This window comes from Kryptolebias marmoratus, linkage group LG6 (assembly GCF_001649575.2).
Source record: "Kryptolebias marmoratus isolate JLee-2015 linkage group LG6, ASM164957v2, whole genome shotgun sequence".
Classification (NCBI taxonomy): domain Eukaryota; kingdom Metazoa; phylum Chordata; class Actinopteri; order Cyprinodontiformes; family Rivulidae; genus Kryptolebias; species Kryptolebias marmoratus.
The window spans coordinates 1,670,601-1,679,315 of record NC_051435.1 but is presented as its reverse complement, the minus strand read 5'-3'; positions in this window follow the sequence as shown (position 1 = coordinate 1,679,315).

Sequence of the window (8,715 nt, the reverse complement as noted above, 5' to 3'; positions counted from 1 at the left end):
TTAATTAGATTAGTTAGGTTAGTTGGGTTAGTTAGATTAGATTAGGTTAATTAGGTTAGTTGGGTTTGTTGGATTAGATTAGGTTAGTTAGGTTAGATTAGGTTAATTAGATTAGTTAGGTTAATTAGATTAGTTAGGTTTGTTGGGTTAGTTAGATTAGATTAGGTTAATTAGATTAGTTAGGTTTGTTGGGTTAGTTAGATTAGATTAGGTTAATTTGGTTAGTTAGGTTTGTTGGGTTAGTTCCCACCTGCTCTCAGCTGGCTGACTGCAGCCTACCTGTTGGTTAGTGAGGTTAGTTTAGATTAGTTGGGTTAGTTAGATTAGGTTAATTAGGTTAGTTAGGTTAGTTGGGTTAGCTCCCACCTGCTCTCACCTGTTGGTCAGTTAGGTTAGTTAGGTTAGTTGGGTTAGTTTCCACCTGCTCTCAGCTGACTGCAGCTCACTTGTTGGTCAGTTAGGTTAGATTAGTTTAGGTTAGTTAGGTTAGTTGGGTTAGCTCCCACCTGCTCTCAGCTGTTGGTCAGATCTCATTTATTCTGCCGTTTCTTTCTTTCCTTCTTGCTCTGTTCTTGTGACACTTCCTTTTAAATCATGTAATTTTAACTCGTAAACAACAATCATGAATTTTTCTCCAGACATAAACTCCCCCAAGGCGAAGCTAAAGTGCATCACAAAGATCGTTAACATTTACCCACAAAGTTTAATTGGGTTTTCTTAAATGTTTGTTTGAGAAAAAAGCTTCCTAGAATCCGAGGTTTCCATGAGAAAACTAAAACTCTGGGGCTCTGTGTGGTTGTGGATGCCAATGTTGTTTTTCTCTTCACCACATTTATAATTACAATCCTCAGCTTGAGTTAAATAACAGTTTTAAACCAGATCATAAACTTCTCCAAGTTATACAATCAAGTAGTTTCATTTGTTTAGCCCCTCTGGGTGTAATTGAACCGGATCGAACCAGAAGCCAGGTGGTGAAATATGTGTGAATCTGTGTCCCATCCAGTGGGACGTTTCAGTATGAAGAGGGGGGGATTGGAAGTGTTGCCTTTGCCCTGCAGGTTTGTGTAAACCTGTTAATGATAAAGCAGCAGGCTGTAAAACGAAGGATGAACGTGCTGCGGCATGTTCTGCTGCCTCTGCTTCATCCTGAACGCTGAGAAGGCCTCTATCTCCTCGGCTAAATTATACCCGACTGCCTCATTTCTTGACTGAACGTTGACACAGATCTAAACCTCTGCACCTCATGTATCTGAATAAATCCACTGAGAAATGTAAAAAAGTTTACGAACAAAGCTTGAAGACACTTTGAACAGTTTGAAACATGACTAGAATGTAAAAATAATCATCTTTAAGGGAAACAACAAATCTGCTCGTATTAATTTAGCATCACTTTGTAAAATAAATCTACTTTATGACATGCTGAAGGCAGGTTGCAGGTTCTGTGTGGAGTTTACATGTTCTCCCCTCCCTGTGTGGGTTCCTCTGGTTTCCTCCCACAGACCAAACTCTAAATGTCCCTCGGTGTGAGTGAGAGGACGATTGTTTGTCTCGATTGTCTCTGATGGAGACCTTTGTCTTTCAGCTTTTTGTTTCTGTTTCTGTCTGACTGTGGCGTCTCAGCTGATGAGAACATCACCATTAAAGGTCCACATCATTCCAACAAGCATGTCCCTCTGATTATATGTTGTTTATTTGGAAGTTCATCATGAAAATATACACCTATAAAACCCAGCTTTAACCCGAGCAGCAAACCAAGTGTAAGTTTTAGACAGGACCAAGGTTTAATATGTTGCCAGGACTACAACTGTTAAACTTGAAGTTGTTTTTTTTTTAAATTCATGGAAAATGACATCAGAAAGTGGGTGAAATCATCCGACATCTATTTTTATACATTGCTGATTTCATCATCCAGGTGTGATAAGGACACAGATGCCTCCGTTTAAAGCACAAAGGAACACACCTGTTCTGCTTCATGCCCAAATATGGTCTGGTTCCTGGCTGGGTTCCTCATCAGGAGACAGGATCCAGACGGCCATAATACCTGTGAGTTTTATAATGACGCTCTGATTTGTCAGCTTGGAGTTTCCCCCTTTTTGATTCCTTTTTAGCTCAGTTTTTATCCTCTCTGAGTGTGTGTAGGTGTTTCTGTCTGTGAGCAAATGTTTCCAACCATGAGGCGGAGCAGCTGAACGCTGACTCAGCCGTTCTTACACATGCACTCACACATTTAACATGGTCTAGACTTGGGATTACAACTGGCTGTCTTCTGCAGATCAGTCACACTGTGGGTCCAGACATCCGTTTTATTATATCCACCTCGGTTCACTGATTGCTGCATTATTTACTAAATGGTGATTTAATACGTGAATCATATCATTTTTCAGCCGTGGTCTGAGATGAGTCGCCTCCTGCTCTGATCAAGGTTCTTCTCCGACGTCTTCATTATTTAACTGCAATAAAAATAACTTTATTCTCTCCGTGTTTGACTTGAAACTTGAGCTGGATGCGCTGAAGCTTCCTTTGTGACAATTTGCCCTGAAGGACTTTATTGTTGCTTGAATGTTGTTTTGAAGCCACTGAATTTGCAGTGGCTGACTGCCTTTCAGATGTGATTTACTGGAACCCGAGTTTTGATGTGAAACTCGTCCGACTTGCTCTCCAGTGGTTTCCTTTATTCATAAATTCTAACAGATAAACTGTGAGTCACGTTACTCATCATTGTTGTGTTTCTGTGACATATTGAGACTCGTGACTATAGGAAAACAACACCAGAGCAGGTTTGATCCTCCAGCTATGGGATGTATTGGTCATGTTGGAACAATAATGCAACATGAACGCTGTAATAACTGTGACCCAGAGATAACTGCCACAGCATCCTTTCACAACTCTGCAACAAACACACTCAGATTGTCCCCATCGTTGAGGTTTTGTTGGAGACATGTCTGTAAAGAGTCTTAGAATTAAAGTTATTTTATTTTTATCAGACAGACTTAAATTCTTCCGTGTTTAAAGTGTTCAGTCTCTCTAAATGTCATCTTATTAACTAACTTGTTAAAGTAAAAAAAGAATTACAGCTTCTTAATTTTATTATGTGGAATTAGAAGGTCCAACCAGCTTCAAAGAGCCTGTTAGATAAAAAAGGAGGCTAACACCATCAGCTTACCTCCTGCTAATGCTAAATGCTAACAGCTTCCTGTTTTCTTTTCTCTTCACCTAACAGTCACTTACATCTCTTATCTTTCTTCTCCGTCTCCTTGCAGCTGGGTATCAGTGGATGTAAAGCGTTTTTCACAGTGTTGTGTTTTTGGCTGAGTACATATTGTGGTGTTTTAAGTCGAGTACCAACATCTGCAGTGTTTTCTCAGTAACCAGTTGCGTACTGCGTCTGGTCACATGATGTGTTCCAGTTTCACATCAACACCCTATGAAAATGAGACCGTCGCTCCACGGCAGAGTAACAAACACCATGCTTGCATCAACAACATACAAACTGGCAACACATCATGGATGATAAATGTACGACATGTATACGTCACAAGACCTTTACATCACACTGTAATTATTCATCCCTTCACCTGTCGGACCCAGGTAAAACTCCAAAAGAACATATTGGGCAAAATACAAAGGTGTGACAGAACCTGAAGCCTTTCTTGAATTATGTGACCAAGGTTTAAATCAGCCTTAAGAGTTTTCAAGGATATTACACAACCATTGTTCAGGCTCAGGTATTAGACAGAGCCTCAATCCCTTGTATTGTTGCCTTAGAGGCCTGGAATTATAAAAAGAAACCTTTGGTTCTAATCCAAACTGGGCCAGTGTGTGATGTGCAACAGAGAGGGTGTTAACGATATGTTGATGATACCTCTGGTGTGGATTGTTGGTTTAATCCCCTCGGCTCCGACACAATCCCTCTCTGTTATTGCAGGGGATTCTCAACGAAGCGGGTCCAGGTAGAGCTCCACTGAGCCCACAGGTGTTAGAGAAACACGCAAAGCATCTGGCTCTGACCTGTGACTCACGGCCCAGAACCTCTGACGACATGCACCAAGAAAACTGCAGGGTGGAAACGGGTGGAGGGAGGGGGACGATGGGAACGAGACCGGGAGGGAAATGTGAACAAAAGATACAAGAGGTGGAGAGTAAATAAGAGCTGTAGACACACTGAAGTACGTCTGTGTGCTTAGACTTCATACAACATTCAAGAAAAATTTGACTTTTAAACTGAAAGATATAAACTACTAGCAAAACTAAAAACAGACTGTCCTGATTTCCCTGTAAAGACCAGTTTAGTTTATTCAGTTTATTCAAACACATAAAAATCAAATACAGTGCCTGAATCTGGTCTCCAAAGAAGCCAAAGAGCACACTGGATGTGACAGATCAACCAGGATGTGAAGGGTCCTGCAGGTTGGCTCCTCCTTACACCTGATAGATGGAGCCACTGTGACTGTGAGCGTCACACAACTTCCACAGTGAGGTGGTTTAGTTTCATGGTGGCAGTGTTTTGGGGTTGTGGGTGAAGCATTGGGGAGCGTACGCATGATGTAGGACCTGTGCACACAGGTGGAGGTCAGAGACTCTGAAGCAGGACTCCTGCCGAGGCTACGACCCCGGCTGCAGATATTAACCTTCACACTCTTCCCTGACCTGTTGGACTCAAAGAAAGACGCTCTCGCTCATGGTCAGGTCAGGAAGCAGGTTCTGCACAGAAGATCCCTGCAGCTGCATCTACTCAGGCTGCTGATGGTGTTTCTCCTCCACGGTGAGGCTGAAACCATCAGCAGGGTCAGATCTGAGCATTCAGGGCAAAAGGACTGGATCACATGACTCGAGAACATTATCTTCTGAAATAATATTTGTTGTTTCTCTGTATTATTATACAAGCAGAGATCGTTTCACAATACCGGCTCTACCAGAGAGTGTGTGTCTGACATGTGTAATTTGAACACTTAAAGACTCATTATACACGTCATTCTGGTAACTGCAGCCACAACATGTTTCAACCTAATTTACACAGGTAATCTCACTGAAACACAAGGTCTCCTTTTCACAAAAGGCCTGTTTCAAGTAAACATACGAGACAGTTAATGTAGCTCAGAGTACAGCAGAAAACTGAAACCAGGTCCGGGTTTGATCAGCTGTCTTTTTGTCAGCTCTGAACATTAAAAGTCTGTTTTCTAAGTTAGAGACGTACAGGTGAGGCTGGCTCAGAAGAAAGTTGGTGACGGAGGATTTTTCTCTGAGATGTTTTTAACGGCTCCACAGATCGGGACATGGTCGTGGAAACAACTCAGCACAGATGTCCTGCTAGCATGGAGAGGCCTTCGAGTGTGTCTCTGCACCCTGAAGGAGAACATTCTTCTCGGGGACATGATGCGATCCGGGGCATACTCTACGAGGTCGAATATTTGTGGGAAAGTGCTGCTGATGTCTACAGTGGGGTGAGGGGGAAGGAGAGTGTCCTGGGAATGGCAGGAAAACCTATTTGGTGAATATTAGGAGCACAGCAGCACGACTGCATCACACTGAAGGAGGTTTTTCAAATGTGCGGCGTTCAGCCATGTTCTGTAGGTTGTGGAGAGCTAAAGAGGTCATCATCCCGTGGAAAGACAGACTAAATCACATCATCAGCCTTAAGCTCTCCAATCTTACAAAAAGTGCTTGAGATAAGTACCAAGCAAAGATATTATTATTAAAATAGACTCCCGAGTCTGTCTAATCAGGCTGGACCACTCCATCCTTACCTCAGCTGATCTGTATGTGGCGAAGAGAAGGAAGTGGCTCAGATAACAGGCGTTTCTCGCTCAGACAGGCATGAGCTCAGGCATCAGGAATCTGTCAGTGTTACATCAGTCTGCAGCAATAACAACCTGTGTGGTGGAGAAAATCAAACACACCCACCTGACTTCATGTTACACTGGCTGTGGGAGGTAAAAACACTGAGGAGTAATTTCACACAGGCTTGGCTTTGTTTGCATGTTGTTCAAAGCCATGCCTGCTCTTGTTCAAACACTCAGACTGAATTTGTCATATAAGACGTGTCAGATATGTGCATGCCTCCTGTTTGTTTGTTTAAGTGCTCTCCTCTTCTGTGGATCCAGACATCCTCAGGAGTAATAATCATTTTCTGTTTTAATAATTACCTGTGTGGCTTTCTGGCAGAGCTGCAGGGAATGTCAAAGAGTCGGCAGTAAAAGTTCTGATGAGACATGAAATTGCACACAATGACTGCCGAGTACAACAGATGCCTTTGTTTGTGTTCCCTGTGTGCTCTAAAAAGGTGCAGGGATTCTATTCATCGCTGTAATCTGAGATAAAAAAGACTTTAGAGGGTGGGTAACTTCAGATAGTATCTGCTGTCTTGCATCATCTGAGCCATTAGACTTAATCAGTCTGTGTGTGGCATCCTCGCCCGCCTGATCCCGGGCCAAGGCGCTGCCAAATTAATTTAGATCTAAGTGATCTCCACAAACAGCAGCCATGTGCCAACGCCCAGCGAAGACCCCACACTCAGTCACTCTGGGGTCTGGAGCTTAGCCTCTAATGCACCGAGCCTGGAAGGCTGCAAGAATGTGTGTCTGACGGCGAGAGAAGTAAACGTGTTCGTCACCCGGAGAAACCCGGGGTTTGTTGTTTTTGTTCCCGATTCTTTCCTAACTGTTGCTTTTTATCTCCTTGGCAGCTGGCGCCAAGTGCATGTTTTGCTTCTCCCTGTCAGAGAAGCTGTTTAAACTTGAGATCTTTCAGCGTTACCTATAGAGCTGCTGTTTACATAGTTTCCATCTCAGCCTCTCAGTCAAATGTGGACGTGTATGTTTTGCATAGTTTTAAGAACCTCTCAGGACTGGTGTTCATGACCTCCATGGCTCACGTTAGCCCCTGTTAAATACTTTTCTTTTATGTTGAAGGCTCAGCAAACATTAACTCTGAGAGAGAAGTTAAATGATATCTGGATTAAAAAGAGAAAAAAAGATTTCCTCCTCAGTTAAAAACAGAAACTGGAGTTAAACTTCCTGCAGGGCCGTTGAAGGGTCCCGAAGCAGCTCCTGCCTGAACTCCAACATCCTTCTGCTATAAACTAAAACAGGAACTTAAGATTTAATTTACAATTAAATGTTTAGCATTTAGCAATGAATGCACATCACAGTTTTCAACAAAGATCTTTTATTCAGAAATGACGAAGCTGTCGTCAGTTTGGTCAAACCTTGAAGAGGATGTTGTTCAATATTCACACAATATTTCAGGTTACTCATCCAATGTTGCCTGAGATATTTTGCTAACAGGTAGGCACAGATTAAAATGTCATCAGATAATAAAGCCTAAAAGGTGATTGTATCATTATGGGATGTAAACGGTTAGAGGTCACAAACGGGTCAAACATAAAGGTAAAATCTGACATCCTGAAGTCAAACTGCAGAGAAATAAACTATTAAAAATTTGTAATATTTAACATGTTTGATGCAATACTGTAATATTTTTTTCTCCTAAATAAATCTGTTTATTTTAAAGATTTCTGTCAAGACTTTTTATAGTTTAATAGATTTTTATAGCCTCATAATCTTCATTAATTATTTTCAGCTATAGATTATTTTTGTGTTTAGTTCAGTTTTTTAAATAATACTGTACCTAAAATGTTGAGTAAACATAGATATATACATTTCTTTAAATGTTTCTTTTTATTCTTCTTTCTTTCTAAACAGGATGTCACCAAATGTTTGTATAAAATAAATATTTTACCAATAATACCTTTAATTTAGTGATACGACTGTCAGCTTTTTGTTTAGAATTTCCACTAAAACATTTTTCAAATCTTGAACCAACTTCAACAACTTTCCTTTTCCTTTTATCAGTTGCAGTTTTTGTTGGATTAAATCCCACTTCCTGTTTATAAACCTCACCCAATAATAACCCAGAACATCATAAACAGCCGGTGCATTAATGATGTCAGTCAAACAAATATTTTTGCATTTCTATTTAAAACACAGACAGAGCTTTTATTTGACAGCTCCGTTGTTGTGTTTGTTGCAGAGCTGAGCTCAGACAGCAGAGGAGGAGGAAAACAACACACAGGTAACGGGGTGGGGGCTCGTGAAGTTGCTCCACATCCTGCAAACATCTGAACATCTGCTGCCACAGGCCTCCAGCTCCCTGCCCTCCTCTTCGTTCTCCTCCCTGCACATTTCACTGTTGTGTTTTTGGTCTGCTCCTGAAAAGAGCTGGGAGGAGACAAGGAGCGGACAATAGGGCACCTGCTGGAATAATGAGCCCTCAGAGAGAAACGCTGATGATGGCTCCGCTTTAAAGTGGTCAGATATGCCACACCCTTTACCCCCCCTGGCTGGAATTTCCCCACTGACTCACCTCCCCAAATACACTCAAGGTGCACCAAACAATCTCGAGTTTTCTCCCGTTTCCTGAGTCAGGTGTGAAGAGTGTTAGCGTCAGTATCAGTGGAACGTTCAGCATCACTGCCGAGCGTCACATGAGCTTTACGTCATTTGAATGTGGACAGAAACTGATCCTCGGAAACAAAAGCCAGACTGTTTACATAATGATTCTGCATTTACCTCCCAGGAGCGCACGGACATTAATCACCAGGATTCCTTTCCCTTTTAAAGGGCGCAAGAGGAAAAGAACAAATCCCTCATCCATTCAAAATGCCATCAGTGGGCTAAATTTAGCTGGTCAACAAGTCCCAGGAGGAGGAGGGGGGGG